Source organism: Ambystoma mexicanum, chromosome 5q (assembly GCF_040938575.1).
Source record: "Ambystoma mexicanum isolate Mex_15411 chromosome 5q, UKY_AmexF1_1, whole genome shotgun sequence".
In the NCBI taxonomy this organism is placed as follows: domain Eukaryota; kingdom Metazoa; phylum Chordata; class Amphibia; order Caudata; family Ambystomatidae; genus Ambystoma; species Ambystoma mexicanum.
In genome coordinates, this window is record NC_090933.1 from 492,712,298 (window position 1) to 492,733,593 (window position 21,296).

Genomic DNA, 21,296 nt, shown 5'->3' on the forward strand with positions numbered 1-21,296 from the left:
AATGCTTAAACTACCCTAGGGTGCTATGCGCCACCCTTTTCCTTCGCTGGGCGGGATAATGCTCGCCTCCGTGTGTTTAATAGAATTAAGACTTTCTAGTAAGTTATTATGGAAAATCTGTATTCTATTTCAAGACCAAAGGCTCACATTATGCTAGTTCAAAGCTTACTTACCACAATCGAAGCAGGCTGTTCTACTGGTTTCAGGTGGAATGCTTTTAATATTGATTTTCCTGCCCAATTTGCCATCTTCATGATGTCCTCTAAGCGAACACCCACCTGGAAGGCCTTAGAGGCCATGGCTCCTCTAACAGAATGGGCGCCGAATTGAAGAGTATCTATCCCTGCTTGTGCCAGGGTCCAGCGCACCCAGCGTGCCAAAGTAGGGGTTGATACTGCTTTGTGGGGTTTGTGAATAGCTATAAGAAGCTGGCCGTTAGGTGAGGTTTTGAGTGAAGCTGTCACTTTTTCATAGGTTTTCAAACATTGTACCAAACAAAGCTTGGGTTGTTCTCTGAAAGCTGGGTAGGAAATCACTTTCGAGTCACACTTAGCTCTTCTTCGTATGTGAAACACAATACCATCTGGGGAGAAGGACCTGCCCGCTAGGTCTAGAGCTCTGACGTCCGAGACTCTCCTACAAGAAACTAGACAAAGCAAGGTAGTAAGCTTGCCGGAGAGAGCCGTACGTGATAACTTTTCGTTAGACGGCCAAGAAAGAAAAAGATTGAGCACTTTGTTAACGTCCCACAACTTATCATAACAAGACGGAGGTGGGACTGTAAGCCGAATGCCTTTAAGCAATCTGCAAACAAGGTGATGTTCTCCGGCTGAGGCTCCTTGTATGAGGTCGTGGCCTGCGGAAATTGCAGAGCGGTAGCATTCACTGTTCTGTACGCAAGTCCTCTTTCCACTAAAGAGGCTAAGAAGTTTAGAATCTCCTCTAAAGGTGCCGAAACTGGGTGAAAACCTTGGTTCTGACACCAGCTCTTCCAGGCACTCCAGGAATTGGAATACCTCTTGAGAGTTGCGGGGGCCCAGCTCTCCTCAATGAGATGGACTGCTTTGAGGGACATGCCCAGAGTTCTCCATCTCTCCCTGAAATCCTCAAAGCCGCCAGGGTCAGATACCCGGAGAGTAGCAGGGGATGAGGTTGCTTCCACGGATTCAACAGAAGATCCGGAGAGTGGGGTAGAAGGATTGGAGAATCCATAGAAAGTTCCAGAAAAACTGGATACCAAGTCTGAGAAGTCCAGACTGGGGCTATGAAGACTAGCTCTGTTTGGTCTTGACAGGCCTTTGCCAGGGTCCTCGATATCATGGATAAGGGGGGAAAGGCGTATTGGACCCCTTGTGTCCAAGGTTGTAAGAACGCATCTGTCGCCAGAGCTGCTGGGCCGGGTCTCCAGCTGTAGAACACCGGAAGCTGTGTGTTGAGATGAGAGGCAAAGAGATCTTTGGACATTGGACCCCAGATCTGTTGCAGACGGAGAAAAACTCCTCTGTTGAGTGTCCAGTCGCTGGAATCGGTGTAGTGGCGAGAGTGCCAGTCCGCTATCACATTATTGAGACCCGGAAGGTATTCCGCTGTGACGGAAATTCGGTGATCTAGGCAGAAATACCGAAAGTCTTTGGCTAGTCTGCTAGCGGACGTGATCTGGTACCGCCCAGATGATTGATGTATCTTACTGCGAATATGTTGTCCATCTTCAGTATGATACAGAGGCTCACTTTGTTCCTGGCAAATGAACGAACCGCGAATGAGCCTGCAAGAAGCTCTAGGCACTTTATATGCATCTCCAATTCCTGTGGAGACCAAGTCCCTCCTGTGGCTACTGAGCCACATCTCGCACCCCAGCCAGAACGACTGGTGTCTGACTCGATGATGATATCTGGGGTGGAACCGAAAACGGCTCTGCCGTTCCAGGCCTCCATGTGCGTGACCCACCAATTGAGTTCTGTTCTCGCCTGAGGAGAGAGAGTCAGGCGTTGAGAGTAAGAGAGATTACGTCTCAGGTGTTGGCCCTTCAGTCTTTGTAGTTCTCAGTAATGAAGGGGACCAGGAAATATTGCTTGGATAGACGAAGATAGAAGACCTATCCCCCTTGCTAGCTCCCTTAGAGAGAAAAGATCCTTCTGTAGAAGCCTGCGATTCTTCCGCTTGGTGGAATGCATTTTGGTAGCTGGGAGATGAAGTTGTGCATTTTGGGTGTCCACCACGAATCCCAGAAATTCCAGATTCCTGGAATGACAAAGAATTGACTTCTCCCAATTGATGAGAAAGCCAAGACTGTGTAGCAGGTCTATGGTTAGCCTGGCTTTTTCTGGTAGTAGTTCCTGAGACTGAGCAATAAGAATAATGTCGTCCAGTTACACTATTAGTCGAACGCCCTGTTCTCTGAGACGAGCGACCACTGGTCTTAACAGTTTGGTTAAGGCCCAAGGTGCTGAAGAGAGCCCGAAGGGTAGACTCGTGAACTCCCAATACTGGAGTTCCCAAGTGTACCTCACGTGTGCCTGATAAATAGGCACTGCGAGGTAGGCGTACTTTAAGTCCAGGCGCATGAGCCAATCGGTTGGCCTCAGGATGTCCCTGAGCATATGGATGCTTTCCATCTTGAAATGACGGTAGATTATAAACTCGTTGAGAGCTCTCAGGTGTATTATGGGCCTCATCTTCTCTTTCCTGTGCACCAGAAAAATTGGTCTGAAGAAACAGCCCGGACTCGAGCAGGGGCAAATTGCTTTCTTTTGATGTAGGCTGTGAATCTCGCCATCTAGTGCACTCTGATCTATTTCGGACATAACTATGAGGGCGGGGCGACTGACCTGGAAGGGCTGTGCTAAAAATTCTAAGCGAAGGCCGCGCGCTGCGTCCCTGACCCTGGCGTCCCCTGATAAGACATCCCAAGCATTTGTAAAGAGCGTTAGCCTCCCACCAATGGGTGTATGTGACACTGGCGCTGGTATTCGCAGACTGACCTGTGGGTTAATGTTGGGCTGTGTTCTTAGGGGCTCTCCTTCAGCAACGCCCTCTGCCTCGTCCTCTAGACGGAAAGAAGGTATCGGTGCTCTCTTGCCAAGCACTGTGTTGTTCTCTTTGGTACTGAAGTCTTCTGTCAAAGAAATAGCGGCCGGAAGAGTGACCTCGACCAGCCCTGGAATTTTTTTGGATGCAAAGACCCGCTTGATGGAGGCTTGGGCTTTGTCTAACGCGGTAAAGGTACCAACGAACTTAGACATTTCCTTCATGAAAGGATCCCCAAAGAGTAAGCCTTGAGTGGCAGCACCAGACTCAGTGTTTGCCAATTCCGTCAGCTTTGCGTCAATCTTGAAGAGTATGCCCTTGCGACGCTCCGTGGAATTAGCGCAGTTTGCATTACCCAGTAAACAGATTGCTCTCTGAGCCCAACCGGAGAGGATCACTAGGTCAATAGGGCCTGAAGAGTTAGAGGCTTCTTCCGCCAGGTCTAGGATCTTTGCAAGGGGACCGGTGACGTCCAAAAGCTTATCCTGGCAAGACTTCCAGGTTCGGTCGATGCACTTCCTAGGATCTTTCACGTACTTGCCCAGGAATGTGATCATTTTTTAATCGAGTTCTGGAGTCAGAGCCACTCTATCTGGTATCTCCGGACATGGGCATTCTGCCCGTAGTGTTGCTCTGATCTCTTTATCAAGAGGCTTGCGTAGCCTATTAAAGATGTCATCCGTTGTTCTAGCTGATGGCACCCAGTCAGAGGATCTGGGGTGTACTAAATCTTCCTGAGCAAACATCCCCTTCTCAGGGGGCTGCTCCCCGGAGCCTTTCCTGGTGATGGGGCTGCCGCAATCCCCGAGGTTGAGGGTTTCAAACCCCATATCTGGGTGTCCTCATCTGAGGAAGAGTGCGACAAATCGTTATATATTCTTGCCCTCTGATCATCTTCCATGCCCTGTCCATCTCCCTCCGGGGTTGAGGGTCTAGTACCCCTGTTTTCCTCCTCAGGGTTAGAGGGTCTGTCTAGGGAAGGGGTTACCTTCCTGCTCATAAAGGCTTATTTCAGCCTGGAGAAGGCATCAGATACGGCAGCAGTGGCATTAATCGATTGGCTTGGGAGGGTCAGAGAGCTTTTGCTCTTGCGAGCCGGACTACATCCCCCTTGTGTAAGGTGCTTCGTCTTCTGAGACTTCTTTCTCCCTGATGGAGATGCCCCTCGCATGCGCTCCTCCATGTTGTCTAGGAGTTGTTGTATTGGCAGGAGCATGCATGACACAGCCTTTCTTATGCTGTTTTCAACAGTGGATCCCAATGCCTTTTGAAGTTTTTCTCCATAGCCACCTTATCAACATAACATGAGTCCTCCTCACCTTCGGACCAGGATTGATCAGATTGAGGGGAAAACTGAGCTGCCATGATAATAATACCAAGCGCCTTATCTATTCCTCTTTTTTTTTCTTTTTTTTTTCTTGGGCTTACTGATCGCCTTCTCTCAAAGCCCAGTGATCATGAATAATCAATCTATCCCTCTCATATATATTCTTCTTTGCTCAGCTTTTGTTTAATACAGGAGTACTCAATTGCACTCCTGTTTCAAGGTCATGTACTTATAAACGTTCTCCCTTGTCAAGTTAGAGCAGCGGATGCGAAGAGATTAACTTCTGCTTGTTTTATTTATAATTTATAATTTTTTTTTAAGAAGAATTAAATTGATGGCAAATAGAAGACGTCGGCGCCCACGGCAACAGCAACCGTTATCTCGAACGGAAGTGCTTACGCGAGCGACGGAGCACTAAGAAAAGGACCAGGGAGAGCAGGAGCTCCCCCTGGTGATGCGCAAGCGGCGCCGCGCACCGTGACGGGCTGCACTGCTTTCCCAGAGCTCGCGTTACACTTCCGCGGGCCGGGAAAGCAGCGCAGTTACGGTGGTACCCGCTGCAGCATTCGGGAACAACGCTGCGAGCGAGTACACGCAAACCAAGAGTTCGCACTAAGCAAGGTCTCTGATGCCAGCAGGAAGCAGCTGGCATCGGCAACAAACAAGGAAATTACGCCTGACAAGAAGGTGATTTCAAATCAATAAGCCACGCGTGATAAGCATGTCATAATACAATAGGCAGTTTATAACTAAGCAAAATATTCGTTTGATAATAAATAAATATATCTAATAACAGCATAAACAGAATTGAACAAGAAGTAAACTTATCTCTTGCTGTGAGCAGCAAAGAAAGAGGAAGTTATTCTTGTTCAAGACTGTTTATGGGGATACCTGCACTCTCATTGGAAGACAGATGGCACATGGCTGGGAACACTACATGACCTTTAGGGAGCATCTTGGGAAATTGAGTTTTTTTAACATTGTGGAACTTTTATGGATTTTGGGGGGTTCATTTGATGGTGTTTATTACATGTTTATTATATGTTTGATGCACCTTCGTTATATGTATGTTTGTTAGTATATAAGGTGCACAAAATATCTTGCTGCTGAGCTTTTCCTTATAGAGAGTAATAAAGGAAGAGAAGCATAATGTGAGCCTCTGGTCTTGAAATAGAATTATATTCCTAATATTGTCCCCAAAATTCCTGGACCCAGGAAGATGAATTTGTAGAGGATCCAGTCTGGGACAGGAAGGCATGTGGATCCACTGTGAATGTGGGGAAGGTTAAAGGTGTAGAAGTGGAAAAGGAACCTGGACCGGGAGGTCAGGTCTCTAGGGAAAGGGTATGTGATGAATCCTATAGACTTCTCACTAAACCCCTGCCTAAAGTCTTCTCCCAGGTGGCCACAGAAAGGCAGACGTTTCCTGATCCTGACCTTGGGGGTGGTGTTCTGTGGCTGGATTACCTGGGAGGAGAAAAGGCCAAGTAGAATGAGAGGACTCCGTGGGATGAGACGCAGTATTTGTCTTCCTCTAGGGAGGATGTCTCCTCAGTGCCAAAGTATGCAATGTCTTGTTGTAATAATCATCTTTTCTTCCACAAGATACACATATAAATAGGGGTGAAAGCAATAACAAACTCATAGGCCTTTGGAGAAATAAAAAGCCATCCAAAATCCTAGGGACTTGTAAAGCTAAGGACCTTCCTAACACCCAAAGGTATAGTGAAAGGAAATCTGTGAGTAATAACAGCCTAAAAGAACTGCGTTCCCTTTTTCAATCAGGCCTGTTATGTAATCCTTATGATATCGCTTTTTAGAATGTTGTAAAGAACAGACCTGGACTTAAAAGTAAAAATCAAACTCGAAAAACTGACTTTGTCATTAGGGACTTCAAGTCCCATTATTCCCTAAGTACTGGGACGAAGAAGAGGGCAAAAAAGCTACAATGCTGCAGGAGTGGTCAGATCGTTTATCCAGATGACCCACACCTGAGGAAGACAGGGAAGCTTAAAAGGCCCCCTCAGGTGAATAGAGAAGCAGAGGAGCAGAGAAAGCAAGAAGCAGCAGCAGTGTAGCTGCCGACCCTCAAAGGGTCTATGTCTCTCAAATCCGTAAGTGCAGAGACTGTGCAATGGGAAGCAAAGGCAAGGGAAGCTTTCTTTCCCAGCAAGCCATCTCCGGTAACTAGTGAGCACCCGAGGGCCTCAGGAGCAAAAGGAACTCCAGTTCGGGGAGGTGTGGACGAAGGTGGACTACGAGAAGCAGTTTGCCGGGTGGCGAGGAGCCACAGAAGCAGAAGTCCTGTGAGCTTTGAGGGGACCGGAGGCGCACGTCTTACTCAGTGAGCTCACATACTGATAGTGACCACAGAGCGCTCTGCAACCACTCGTGTGTTCAATGCAGTCATTCAGCAAAAGAGCAGCACTCGTGTATGAGTGAAAGTAGCTCTGAAAGTAATTTTGAATCCCGAACTATTGAAAAGCAGCCTATGCAGCACTCGCGCGTGAGTGAAAGTGGTTTTCAGAACAATTCTGAATACCGAACTATTGAACAGCAGTGGAAGTCTTATATAAGAAAAACAAATTACTGTAACTTTAAACATGCGAGTTCATGGAAAACCCAGCAACCCGATGGGGCGTCATTGTTGAGAATTATTACCTGCAAGTATTGCCCAAGCCAAAAGCGAATATGATAAAAGCAAATACAATCCAACAGATATTGCCAGCGGCAGAAGGGGGCTAATGAAAGGTCCATAAATTGTGAAACTTGTTCCTCGCACTTTGTACAACATTAGGTAAATGCTGGTATAAACTCACATTTCCAAAGTCAAGAGAGAGGCAGACTAAGGCCCTATGCTTGACAGTATTTATTTTTATTTATTATTTATAGGTTGTTTGTAATTGCACTATAGCACAAAATGTGTTTCAAGGTGCATCAAGACAAGGTGTGGGGGGAGAGGGAAAATGGAAGAAAACAAAAACAAAACGTTCTTAAAAGGTCTTGAAACATTTGAACCCTGCGAGTGCTATGAAATTGGAGGGGTGGGGGGTTAAAGGAAGGGGAAATGCAGGAAGGGGAGGACAGTGTAAAAAATAACAAAAAGCGTTTGTACTTGGTTGTGAGACTATTCGGATCGTGCAAGTGCTGAGAACATATAAAAAGGGGGAAATTGGGGAGGAAGGGAAGTGCAGAAGGGGATGAAGGGGAGAAGTACAAACAGCAAGAACAGGTAATAAGTGTAAAGACAAACTAGGTAAGCTGAATTAGGGAACGCAGACATGCAATTTAAGACAAGCAGGTATGCGTGAATGCAGACTAGAAGCCTCAACTCATGGCTTTAAGGGCAACAACAAAAATCGAAAATCTATCCAATGGATGAAGGTAGGTCAGATCCAAAGAGCGGTATAGCTTCAAAAGGACAATCCAATGGATGCAGGTAATTCAGAATGCACAGATCAGAGGATGATGTATCAGCTAAATGTTTACTGCAGAGGCAGGTGCAAGAGAAAGAAGAGAGGGTGGTAGAACGAAGGGATAGAGAGGCTGCTAGGGAAAAAAGGAGTATGACACAAGTTGCGAGTGGGCAGAGAAAGCGGGGTGGTGCAATGCGGTCTAAGAGGTGACAGGCAGCCGAGTGAGGTAGAGTGAGCACTCATAGAGGGCAACTATCGAGAGAGGGGAACGACAAGGGCAGTTAAAAAGAAATTGTGGGAGAAGATGCAACGTGATGCAAGGACAGGGAACACCACTAATAAGAGAATGAGCGGAGCGAGAAGGGGGAGGAGAGGTGGAGGGCCATAAGTTGACAGGAGAAGGGAGCAGTGTACCCCAACTCAGGAACAGTCGTCTGAACCCAGGCAAATAAAATGTGAGAGACGGATAGGGGAGTAACAGTAGAGGGTGTGGCATTAAAAAGCTAACAGGCGAGGGGCAACATGCGGAAGCAGGGACAAGCAGGAGTAAAGTGGCAGAGGATAAATGAAGGGAGAGAGAGGGAGGAGGAGAATCAAGGGGGGATTAGAAATACAGAGGTGAGAATGGTATGGAAGGGAGAAAAAAGGAGGTGAAACAGGGAGGAGGGAGTGGACTCCTTACGTTAAAGCATGGGAGGAGAACAGAAGCAGCAGCAGCAGGTGCGGTAAACAGATGGAGATGAAATGTGCATCAAAATGGAGCCGCAGGAGCAAAAGGAGGCATAAGGCTGGCACCACGGCACCGGCAGAACCCGGACTAGCCCAGACAGGCAAAAAGACCTTATATAGGGGCCTTTGATGGGGGACACTTGAAAGCCTGCCGGCTTGATTTGCAGCATAATTTTCTTTCAGGGTCCCTCCAATCAGGAGGCAAGAAGGCTGCCATAGAAGCCTCAGTTGACTGTAGAGCATCTTCACAGGCCGGCACACAACTGTCTTGGTGTTACAGGCAGGAGCAGGGTGGCCAGCTTAGAAAGGAGAAAGTGCTCAATGAGGAAATGTTGCTTTCTGGCCTAGGCCCCCTCCTGCAAGCAGAGTGCTGCAGGAGGGGCACGCATGATCCACTCCTGGTGTCGCTGAAGGAAAGACATGCCCAGACAGGCAAAAGGCTTTATATGGGGGGCCTTTAATGGTGAACACCAGCAAGCATGCTAGCTTGATTTTCAGCATGATTGTCTTTCTGGGTCCCTCCAATCAGGTTGCAAGAAGGCTGCCATAGAAGCCTTAGTTGATTGTAGGGCGTTGTCACAGACCGGCTTACTGCGATCTTGCTGTTACAGTCAGGAGTAGGGTGGCCATCTTAGAAAGGAGCAAGTGCTTCATGGGGAAATGTTGCTTTCTGGCCTCAACCACCTCCTGCAAGCGAAGTGCTGCAGCAGGGCCACGGATGATGCACTCCTAGTGTCGCTGGAGGAAAGACAGGGCCAGACAGGCAAAAGGCCTTATATGGGGGCCTTTGATGGGGGACACCAGCAAGCCTGCCAGCTTTATTTACACCATCATTTCTTTTCTGGGTCCTGCCAATTAGGTGGCAAGAAGGCTGCCATAGAAACTTCAGTTGATAGTAGGGTGTCGTCACGGGCTGGCTCACTTAAGTCATGGTGTTACAGGCAGGAGCAGGGCAGCCATCTAAGAAAGGAGCAAGTACTCCATGGGAAAATATTGTTTTCTGGCCTTGGCCACCTCTTGCAAGCAGAGTGCTGCAGCAGGGGCACAGATGATCCACTCCTGGTGTCACTGGAGGAAAAGGTTTCACATTTTAGAGGTTTTGAAAACTAACAGTATTTGGTTACCTGTGCAGTGGGGAAAGAAGAGTGACAAAAAGGCTTCCCTTCTGGGAAAAGATATTCAGAAGGGGAGGAGCATTATAAAAGTATTAAAGAGCACCAACGTGAATCCTGTTTTCCCTAAAGAGCTGTTAAACATTTTGAAGCTGCAAATTGTTGAATACTGTGAAGCTGTTGTGAACCTCTTGTCAGTTGATCTTAACCACAAGAGAACTCGTTGTTGGGAAAAGCTGTTCGGGTAGGAGAGTTTACCAGAATGGCAAACCTTTGGAGGAGTACGTCTGGCATGGGATTAGACCAGTTGTGAACTGAGGTAGTAGGCCTGGAATGGGATTAAACCAGGTGGAAGTCAAAGAAGTGCTACAAAGTAGTCCTGAAAGAGACATTTTCTGTATTTCTATTGCTAAAGAAAGGGTTGTACAAAGCGGTTGCCAAGAAGTTGTATTTCTTTAGTACTTATCAGTTGTGGCAAATCAACTTGACCAAGACATATATTGTTGCTATTGATGAACTGCAAAGTTGTCCTTTATCTAAGGAAGATGAATAATACAAGGAAGAGGAAGAGACTTCTATGTCTTTGCTGAATCATTGGAGTATTGGAACTTTCTGTTGAGAAATTGAAGTTGCAAAGATCTGTGTTGGAACTTTGTTGCAAACCAGGATTTCCTTATTTTATTTTCATGAACAAAGCTGGCAGTGGTGAGGACTCACTTAGATCCTCAGGGATATATCTGTCTCCGAAGTAGAGGAGGCAAATTAAGGCAAATGAAGAGACAGAAGTATCGTTGTGACAAAAAAACAACTAACTGAGCACAAAAACGGGAATGAGGACCAACCTGTCTGTGAGTGATGCACTTCTAAGCCCTCTAAAAGGGCCAGGAAAGGGCTAATCATAAAAAGAGAGTAGGTCTGCAATCCCCTGGTGTTCTGACAAGCTTGGTTAGTTGAAAATAACACTGCAGCAACTGGGCGCAATCGGCTGAATTCCAATGAGCCTTCTGACACAGAGCTCGAAAGTAGTGGAATAGCTCAGGAGGGCAAAGGATTGCCTGATACAGTTCAGGAAAATGCAAAACCAATGGCACACATGACATCGGGATCAAAGATCGTGACCGATGGAGGTTTAAAATCCACTTAGGCCACGACTAGTTTATCTGTCTTCACTATAGAGTGGCTATTCCAGAGTGATGTTAGAAAATGACGAAATAATTCTGATTTACTGAATTTTCTACGTGTTATCCCGCCATTGTGTGTTCCCGAATCAGCGGTGTTAAGACTGATTTTATATACTCCGACCTGGTGGACAGATGTATAGAAGGCCAACCTAGCATTGTGACAGGGAAAACTCTGCGAGCTGTAGCCAAACCAGTTCAAGGCAGCAGGGCAAGTGGTCTAGGCTAAATCTCAAGAGGTGGTGAGCTTGTAAGGGATCCACAATGAGCACACTGAGTGAAGCAGTCAAGGAACACACTTAGACAAACAGGTATACAAATACTTCTTTACTGATGGCCAAAAAACACAGTGAAAAATGACTTTGAACAGGTAATATATTCACACAGCACTAAAAATATGATACATATATACAATTACTAGAATTGGGCAAAATACATATCTAACTCCTGTAAAGGAGGGTACAGATTAGTATAAGCACTGCATGTCCACAGAGGCTCAATACTAAATTCAGAGGTCCATCTCTAAGATGCATGGGGCGTTGTGCTCAAACGTTCAACAAGGTTCCATACAGTTTTGTGAAGCTGGAAAAGATGAAGGTTGGGTCTCTGTGGTCCAGTGAACAGTTCCACGGGTTAGGGGACAAATTAATCTGACTAACAAACGAGTTCCCAACTTTCAGAGTGCTTGTGTGAACAAGCAATGCTAATAATTAGCAAAACTTTCAAAAGGGAATTAGGGGAGCAGATAAGTATCGCTACAACTCACCCCCCCCCCATGCTCCTATTCTTCACAGGACTTGGCAGGTCTTTTGAGGATAGTACAAGGTTGGTTTTTCCACCATCAGCCTCAGCCCTTGACCACAAGGAGCTGCAGGTTCGAGCAGCTCTCCAGTCAGTGTCTAATGCTGGTACAATATCTTCCAGTTGGAGAATGCAGCGGAATTCAATGCAGGGCCCCTCTCAGGACAGGAATGGACACAGGTAAGCAGTTTCGGACAACAGCCACCGATGCACCGCGACGCAATGGGATTCACTTGCCGGAGTCATACATTCCCTCCTATCTTGATCCCCTTTGATGATAGGACCACAAAATATTAATTAAGACTTGGCATCCTTTGTGTTCTTTCTTGCACCTTAAGATGAGAGGATTCACCCTCTGCACACATGTTCCTCTTCAGCGTAGATAGCTGACCTCAATTCCTCAGTTCTTGACTTCAGGCCAGACAGCCTCTCAACGCAGCTCCAACAACTTGCAATTCTACTGTGACACAGCCTTTCACCTTCTCTCATGGTTCTTTATTATTTCATGATACCAATGTCCAGTTTCTGTACAATGGCGGCTCCCCCTGCATTTTATTTACTACTTGTAGCTAGCCTATATGATGACTTGATCTGTCTTGCGTTTCAGCGTCTGTACATTCATTATACTTCTGATTTCTGCAGCACTTGTTAACGTGAAATCTTCTTCTTTTATATTTGTAAGGTTCACTCAGTTCTTTACTTCATCATTTCCCTTCTAGGATCCATACATTGCCTTCATTCAGTATTTCAGGACGTTGGGCACACTTTCTTATGATGTCATCAGTTCATTTTCTTAGCTCTTTCTCATATTCCTTCAGGAATCTCCTTCTGCAGGCCAACAACAACTCGAGGGTACATTCGGTATGGTTGTCTTAATGGGTACCTTCTTCCAAATACTCACTGCGGTATTGGTACAATAGCTGGTGTTAGACAGGTCACGGTCTCATGTCTCCAATATAGGGGAGGTAGGGGGAGGATCTCCTGCACATTTTTACATCTGCTCCTCTACAATAAAATCATCATTTCCCCAGAGCTCAAGGTGGCAGTTCCATCTGGCTTGGCTATCTATCTTATGCCCTTAGGTGGGAGAAGACAAAAGGCGAGGTTTGGGCTGTTCAGTGAAAAAGAAATAAACATCACCCTTTTGATTTTATCGTACACATGAGTACAAATTAAAAGGGGCAAGCTGGTGGGACTCTTGGTGCCTGAAACCCCATGGGAATCCCTGTCCCAGTCTGACAGTAGGCAGGGAGATGAAGGGAACCTGGGAAAACAACTTGGTGTGAAGTGGGACCCAGAAATTGTTTACCTGACTCAAAGAGGGAGGCAGGGAAAAACTTGGACTCGAGTTACGAACAGACCGAGTCAAGCCTAATAAGAGAAGAGAGCAAAGCTCCAGAGATCCCCGTAATACAAGAGATCCCACTTCCCGGTTAAACAGGAAATTGTAATATACTTAAAACTATGTTGGTTCCAGTTGATGCCTTGCAGAATGTTAGAATATATGAAAAGTTATTAGAGATACCCAATAAGGAAAATAACAACTTTTATGACTTTCCACTACCTAGAAAAGTTTCTTATGCTTTAGCGACAGAAAACTGTGAAGTTTCCCTGTCCAACATTTTTCTGACCCCCCCCCCCCTGTGTGGTGATATTTCCACCCCGTCTGAGGAAGATACCCAATCAAGGTGAACAACTCCCTCTCACAATGAGGAGACCCTTGAAGTAAAAGTAGAAGAGGTAGAGACTCCCTTGACAGACGAGAGTGAGGAGGAATTTGATTCCTCATGGCAGGAATTTGGATTCCCTGTCGGATACCAACCAGAGCAGGAGTGTTTTTCTTGTGGGAAATTGGGTAATTCTGCAAAGTGTTGTCCATCTAATATCTTGAAGAGTGCCAATTACCCCTCAAAACTGAAATTAGAAGAGAGAGGACATTCAAACACAGAGTTTTCCTATGCCAACATTTGTATACCAATTCTAGTTAAAGTACCATCTCTTTACAGTTTAAAAGAAATGTTGCTGTTGAGAAATCTGATGTTATGCTTTGTACTGGAGAATAGAATAGTTATTGGGTCCCTGTAGCACTACAAGGGAAAATAATCTGGGCTCAGTTAGACACAGGGAGCAGAGGTTTTGCGGTACAAGCTGGCGTTCTTTCATCATGTTGGGAAAGTCTAGGTAAAAAGACTATAGAGTGTGTTCATGGACAGATAGAAGGACACCCCTTATCTAAAATCGAGATTACTAGTCTGAGAAATTCCATATCGGTGTTAGTGGCAGCAATACCTAATCATCACACCCCAATCGTCTTAGTAGTGGAATTCCACACTTTGATGAATCGGTTTTCCGAGTAGCGCCGATAAAAGTGAAGTCATTTAAGAACTTTATCCAACCACCAAAAGAATAAAGATTTTCCATAATAACTTACTAGAAAGTCTTAATTCTATTAAAGACACAGAGGCAAGGATTATGCTTCTCTTCCTTTATTACATTCTATAAGGAAAAGCTCAGCAGCAAGATATTTTGTGCACCTTATATACTGACAAACATAGATATAAGGAAGGTGCATCAAACATATAATAAACATGTAATAAACACCATGAAATGAACCCCCCAAAATCCATTAAAGTTCCATAATGATCAAAAAACTCAATTTCCCAAGATGCTCCCTAAAGGTCATGTAGTGTTCCCGGCCATGCTCCATCTGTCCTCCATTGAGAGTGCAGGTATCCCCATAAACAGTCTTGAACAAGAAGTAACTTCCTCTTTCGAGGCTGCAAATTTAGTTGTCTGTGAATAAGTGGAAATACAACTGTGGTCAACCGGAAGAAGAGGCGTCGCGCTGTGGATTAGCCGGACTTGTCTGTAGACACTGTCAAGAAAAAGACACAGAACTATAATTACTTCATGCGCATGGAAATCCTAGTTCCCTTGCGGGGTGGGAAGGAAAAGATCAGTGCATTAGAATATTATCATGCATGTAATTTCATTTATCAATAGTCTGTTGCAATGCTTAAACTACCCTAGGGTGCTATGCGCCACCCTTTTCCTTCGCTGGGCGGGATAATGCTCGCCTCCGTGTCTTTAATAGAATTAAGACTTTCTAGTAAGTTATTATGGAAAATCTGTATTCTATTTCAAGACCAAAGGCTCACATTATGCTAGTTCAAAGCTTACCTACCACAATCGAAGCAGGCTGTTCTACTGGTTTCAGGTAGAATGCTTTTAATATTGATTTTCCTGCCCAATCTGCCATCTTCATGATGTCCTCTAAGCGAACACCCACCTGGAAGGCCTTAGAGGCCATGGCTCCTCTAACAGAATGGGTGCCTAATTGAAGAGTATCTATCCCTGCTTGTGCCAGGGTCCAGCGCACCCAGCGTGCCAAAGTAGGGGTTGATACTGCTTTGTGGGGTTTGTGAATAGCTATAAGAAGCTGGCCGTTAGGTGAGGTTTTGAGTGAAGCTGTCACTTTTTCATAGGTTTTCAAACATTGTACCAAACAAAGCTTGGGTTGTTCTCTGAAAGCTGGGTAGGAAATCACTTTCGAGTCACACTTAGCTCTTCTTCGTATGTGAAACACAATACCATGTGGGGAGAAGGACCTGCCCGCTAGGTCTAGAGCTCTGACGTCCGAGACTCTCCTACAAGAAACTAGACAAAGCAAGGTAGTAAGCTTGCCAGAGAGAGCCGTACGTGATAACTTTTCGTTAGACGGCCAAGAAAGAAAAAGATTGAGCACTTTGTTAACGTCCCACAACTTATAACAAGACGGAGGTGGGACTGTAAGCCGGATGCTTTCAAGCAATCTGCAAACAAGGCGATGTTCTCCGGCTGAGGCTCCTTGTATGAGGTCGTGGCCTGCGGAAATTGCAGAGCGGTAGCATTCACTGTTCTGTACGCAAGTCCTCTTTCCACTAAAGAGGCTAAGAAATTTAGAATCTCCTCTAAAGGTGCCGAAACTGGGTGAAAACCTTGGTTCTGACACCAGCTCTTCCAGGCACTCCAGGAATTGGAATACCTCTTGAGAGTTGCGGGGGCCCAGCTCTCCTCAATGAGATGGACTGCTTTGAGGGACATGCCCAGAGTTCTCCATCTCTCCCTGAAATCCTCAAAGCCGCCAGGGTCAGATACCCGGAGAGTAGCAGGGGATGAGGTTGCTTCCACGGATTCAACAGAAGATCCGGAGAGTGGGGTAGAAGGATTGGAGAATCCATAGAAAGTTCCAGAAAAACTGGATACCAAGTCTGAGAAGTCCAGATTGGGGCTATGAAGACTAGCTCTGTTTGGTCTTGACGGGCCTTTGCCAGGGTCCTCGCTATCATGGATAAGGGGGGAAAGGCGTATTGGACCCCTTGTGTCCAAGGTTGTAAGAACGCATCTGTCGCCAGAGCTGCTGGGCCGGGTCTCCAGCTGTAGAACACCGGAAGCTGTGTGTTGAGATGAGAGGCAAAGAGATCTTTGGACATTGGACCCCAGATCTGTTGCAGACGGAGAAAAACTCCTCTGTTGAGTGTCCAGTCGCTGGAATCGGTGTAATGGCGAGAGTGCCAGTCCGCTATCATATTATTGAGACCCGGAAGGTATTCCGCTGTGACGGAAATTCGGTGATCTAGGCAGAAATGCCGAAAGTCTTTGGCTAGTCTGCTAGCGGACGTGATCTGGTACCGCCCAGATGATTGATGTATCATACTGCGGATATGTTGTCCATCTTCAGTATGATACAGAGGCTCACTTTGTTCCTGGCAAATGAACGAACCGCGAATGAGCCTGCAAGAAGCTCTAGGCAGTTTATATGCATCTCCAATTCCTGTGGAGACCAAGTCCCTCCTGTGGCTACTGAGCCACATCTCGCACCCCAGCCAGAACGACTGGTGTCTGACTCGATGATGATATCTGGGGTGGAACCGAAAACGGCTCTGCCGTTCCAGGCCTCCATGTGCGTGACCCACCAATTGAGTTCTGTTCTCGCCTGAGGAGAGAGAGTCAGGCGTTGAGAGTAAGAGAGATTACGTCTCAGGTGTTGGCCCTTCAGTCTTTGTAGTTCTCAGTAATGAAGGGGACCAGGAAATATTGCTTGGATAGACGAAGATAGAAGCTGGGAGATGAAGTTGTGCATTTTGGGTGTCCACCACGAATCCCAGAAATTCCAGATTCCTGGAGGGACAAAGAATTGACTTCTCCCAATTGATGAGAAAGCCAAGACTGTGTAGCAGGTCTATGGTTAGCCTGGCTTTTTCTGGTAGTAGTTCCTGAGACTGAGCAATAAGAATAATGTCGTCCAGTTACACTATTAGTCGAACGCCCTGTTCTCTGAGACGAGCGACCACTGGTCTTAACATTTTGGTAAAGGCCCAAGGTGCTGAAGAGAGCCCGAAGGGTAGACTTGTGAACTCCCAATCCTGGAGTTCCCAAGTGTACCTCACGTGTGCCTGATAAATAGGCACTGCGAGGTAGGCGTACTTTAAGTCCAGGCGCATGAGCCAATCGGTTGGCCTCAGGATGTCCCTGAGCATATGGATGCTTTCCATCTTGAAATGACGGTAGATTATAAACTCGTTGAGAGCTCTCAGGTTTATTACGGGCCTCATCTTCTCTTTCCTGTGCACCAGAAAAAATGGTCTGAAGAAACAGCCCGGACTCGAGCAGGGGCAAATTGCTTTCTTTTGATGTAGGCTGTGAATCTCGCCATCTAGTGCACTCTGATCTATTTCGGACATAACTATGAGGGCGGGGCGACTGACCTGGAAGGGCTGTGCTAAAAATTCTAAGGGAAGGCCGCGGCTGCGTCCCTGACCCTGGCGTCCCCTGATAAGACATCCCAAGCATTTGTAAAGAGCGTTAGCCTCCCTCCAATGAGTGTATGTGACACTGGCGCTGGTATTCGCAGACTGACCTGTGGGTTAATGTTGGGCTGTGTTCTTAGGGGCTCTCCTTCAGAAACGCCCTCTGCCTCATCCTCTAGACGGAAAGAAGGTATCGGTGCTCTCTTGCCAAGCACTGTGTTGTTCTCTTTGGTACTGAAGTCTTCTGTCAAAGAAATAGCGGCCGGAAGAGCGACCTCGACCAGCCCTGGAATTTTTTTTGATGCAAAGACCCGCTTGATGGAGGCTTGGGCTTTGTCTAACGCGGTAAAGGTACCAACGAACTTAGACATTTCCTTCATGAAAGGATCCCAAAGACTAAGCCTTGAGTGGCAGCACCAGACTCAGTGTTTGCCAATTCCGTCAGCTTTGCGTCAATCTTGAAGAGTATGCCCTTGCGACGCTCCGTGGAATTAGCGCAGTTTGCATTACCCAGTAAACAGATTGCTCTCTGAGCCCAACCGGAGAAGATCACTAGGTCAATAGGGCCTGAAGAGTTAGAGGCTTCTTCCGCCAGGTCTAGGATCTTTGCAAGGGGACCGGTGACGTCCAAAAGCTTATCCTGGCAAGACTTCCAGGTTCGGTCGATGCCCTTCCTAGGATCTTTCACGTACTTGCCCAGGAATGTGATCATTTTTTAATCGAGTTCTGGAGTCAGAGCCACTCTATCTGGTATCTCCGGACATGGGCATTCTGCCCGTAGTTTTGCTATGATCTCTTTATCAAGAGGCTTGCGTAGCCTATTAAAGATGTAATCCGTTGTTCTAGCTGATGGCACCCAGTCAGAGGATCTGGGGTGTACTAAATCTTCCTGAGCGAACATCCCCTTCTCAGGGGGCTGCTCCCCGGAGCCTTTCCTGGTGATGGGGCTGCCGCAATCCCCAAGGTTGAGGGTTTCAAACCCCATATCTGGGTGTCCTCATCTGATGAAGAGTGCGACAAATCGTTATATATTCTTGCCCTCTGATCATCTTCCATGCCCTGTCCATCTCCCTCCGGGATTGAAGGTCTAGTACCCCTGTTTTCCTCCTCAGGGTTAGAGGGTCTGTCTAGGGAAGGGGTTACCTTCCTGCTCATAAAGGCTTATTTCAGCCTGGAGAAGGCATCAGATACGGCAGCAGTGGCATTAATCGATTGGCTTGGGAGGGTCAGAGAGCTTTTGCTCTTGCGAGCCGGACTACATCCCCCTTGTGTAAGGTGCTTCCTCTTCTGAGACTTCTTTCTCCCTGATGGAGATGCCCCTCGCATGCGCTCCTCCATGTTGTCTAGGAGTTGTTGTATTGGCAGGGGCATGCATGACACAGCCTTTCTTATGCTGTTTTCAACAGTGGATCCCAATGCCTTTTATAGTTTTTCTCCATAGCCACCTTATCAACATAACATGAGTCCTCCTCACCTTCGGACCAGGATTGATCAGATTGAGGGGAAAACTGAGCTGCCATGATAATAATACCAAGCGCCTTATCTATTCCTCTTTTTTTTTCTTTTTTTTTCTTGGGCTTACTGATCGCCTTCTCTCAAAGCCCAGTGATCATGAATAATCAATCTATCACTCTCATATATATTCTTCTTTGCTCCGCTTTTGTTTAATACAGGAGTACTCAATTGCACTCCTGTTTCAAGGTCATGTACTTATAAACGTTCTCCCTTGTCAAGTTAGAGCAGCGGATGCGAAGAGATTAACTTCTGCTTGTTTTATTTATAATTTATAATTTTTTTTAAGAAGAATTAAATTGATGGCAAATAGAAGACTTCGGTGCCCACGGCAACAGCAACCGTTATCTCGAACGGAAGTGCTTACGCGAGCGCCGGAGCACTAACAAAAGGACCAGGGAGAGCAGGAGCTCCCCCTTGTGATGCGCAAGCGGCGCAGCGCATCGTGACGGGCTGCTCTGCTTTCCCAGAGCTTGCGTTACACTTCCTCGGGCCGGGAAAGCAGCGCAGTTACGGTGGTACCCGCTGCAGCATTCGGGAACAACGCTGCGAGCGAGTACACGCAAACCAAGATTTGCTCTAAGCAAGGTCTCTGATGCCAGCAGGAAGCAGCTGGCATCGGCAACAAACAAGGAAATTACGCCTGACAAGAAGGTGATTTCAAATCAATAAGCCACGCGTGATAAGCATGTCATAATACAATAGGCAGTTTATAACTAAGCAAAATATTCGTTTGATAATAAATAAATATATCTAATAACAGCATAAACAGAATTGAACAAGAAGTAAACTTATCTCTTGCTGTGAGCAGCAAAGAAAGAGGAAGTTATTCTTGTTCAAGACTGTTTATGGGGATACCTGCACTCTCATTGGAAGACAGATGGCACATGGCTGGGAACACTACATGACCTTTAGGGAGCATCTTGGGAAATTGAGTTTTTTTAACATTGTGGAACTTTATGGATTTTGGGGGGTTCATTTGATGGTGTTTATTACATGTTTATTATATGTTTGATGCACCTTCGTTATATGTATGTTTGTTAGTATATAAGGTGCACAAAATATCTTGCTGCTGAGCTTTTCCTTATAGAGTGTAATAAAGGAAGAGAAGCATAATGTGAGCCTCTGGTCTTGAAATAGAATTATATTCCTAATATTGTCCCCAAAATTCCTGGACCCAGGAAGACGAATTTGTAGAGGATCCAGTCTGGGACAGGAAGGCATGTGGATCCACTGTGAATGTGGGGAAGGCTAAAGGTGTAGAAGTGGAAAAGGAACCTGTACCGGGAGGTCAGGTCTCTAGGGAAAGGGTATGTGATGAATCCTATAGACTTCTCACTAAACCCCTGCCTAAAGTCTTCTCCCAGGTGGCCACAGAAAGGCAGACGTTTCCTGATCCTGACCTTGGGGGTGGTGTTCTGTGGCTGGATTACCTGGGAGGAGAAAAGGCCAAGTAGAATGAGAGGACTCCGTGGGATGAGACGCAGTATTTGTCTTCCTCTAGGGAGGATGTCTCCTCAGTGCCAAAGTATGCAATGTCTTGTTGTAATAATCATCTTTTCTTCCACAAGATACACATATAAATAGGGGTGAAAGCAATAACAAACTCATAGGCCTTTGGAGAAATAAAAAGCCATCCAAAATCCTAGGGACTTGTAAAGCTAAGGACCTTCCTAACACCCAAAGGTATAGTGAAAGGAAATCTGTGAGTAATAACAGCCTAAAAGAACTGCGTTCCCTTTTTCAATCAGGCCTGTTATGTAATCCTTATGATATCGCTTTTTAGAATGTTGTAAAGAACAGACCTGGGCTTAAAAGTAAAAATCAAACTCGAAAAACTGACTTTGTCATTAGGGACTTCAAGTCCCATTATTCCCTAAGTACTGGGACGAAGAAGAGGGCAAAAAAGCTACAATGCTGCAGGAGTGGTCAGATCGTTTATCCAGATGACCCACACCTGAGGAAGACAGGGAAGCTTAAAAGGCCCCCTCAGGTGAATAGAGAAGCAGAGGAGCAGAGAAAGCAAGAAGCAGCAGCAGTGTAGCTGCCGACCCTCAAAGGGTCTGTGTCTCTCAAATCCGTAAGTGCAGAGACTGTGCAATGGGAAGCAAAGGCGAGGGAAGCTTTCTTTCCCAGCAAGCCATCTCCGGTAACTAGTGAGCACCCGAGGGCCTCAGGAGCATAAGGAACTCCAGTTCGGGGAGGTGTGGACGAAGGTGGACTACGAGAAGCAGTTTGCCGGGTGGCGAGGAGCCACAGAAGCAGAAGTCCTGTGAGCTTTGAGGGGACTGGAGGCGCACGTCTTACTCAGTGAGCTCACATACTGATAGTGACCACAGAGCGCTCTGCAACCACTCGTGTGTTCAATGCAGTCATTCAGCAAAAGAGCAGCACTCGTGTATGAG

General features: G+C 46.4%; 2 long non-coding RNA genes across 4 annotated transcripts in view; one reads left to right on the forward strand and one right to left on the reverse strand.

The window, feature by feature from the left end:
- LOC138497461 (uncharacterized) overlaps positions 1-21,296 on the forward strand; it is a 155,534-nt gene that overhangs the window by 25,573 nt on the left and 108,665 nt on the right. The gene's annotated exons all lie outside the window — the stretch shown is intronic.
- LOC138497460 (uncharacterized) overlaps positions 1-21,296 on the reverse strand; it is a 225,614-nt gene that overhangs the window by 541 nt on the left and 203,777 nt on the right. For 2 of the 3 annotated variants that reach the window (XR_011278581.1, XR_011278582.1), the window contains exon 4: positions 14,061-14,465. The exons of the other annotated variant lie outside the window; for it this stretch is intronic. This is a non-coding gene — a long non-coding RNA (uncharacterized lncRNA). Of the gene's footprint in view, positions 1-14,060; positions 14,466-21,296 lie in introns of those variants that run through there. 3 annotated transcript variants of the gene reach the window in all.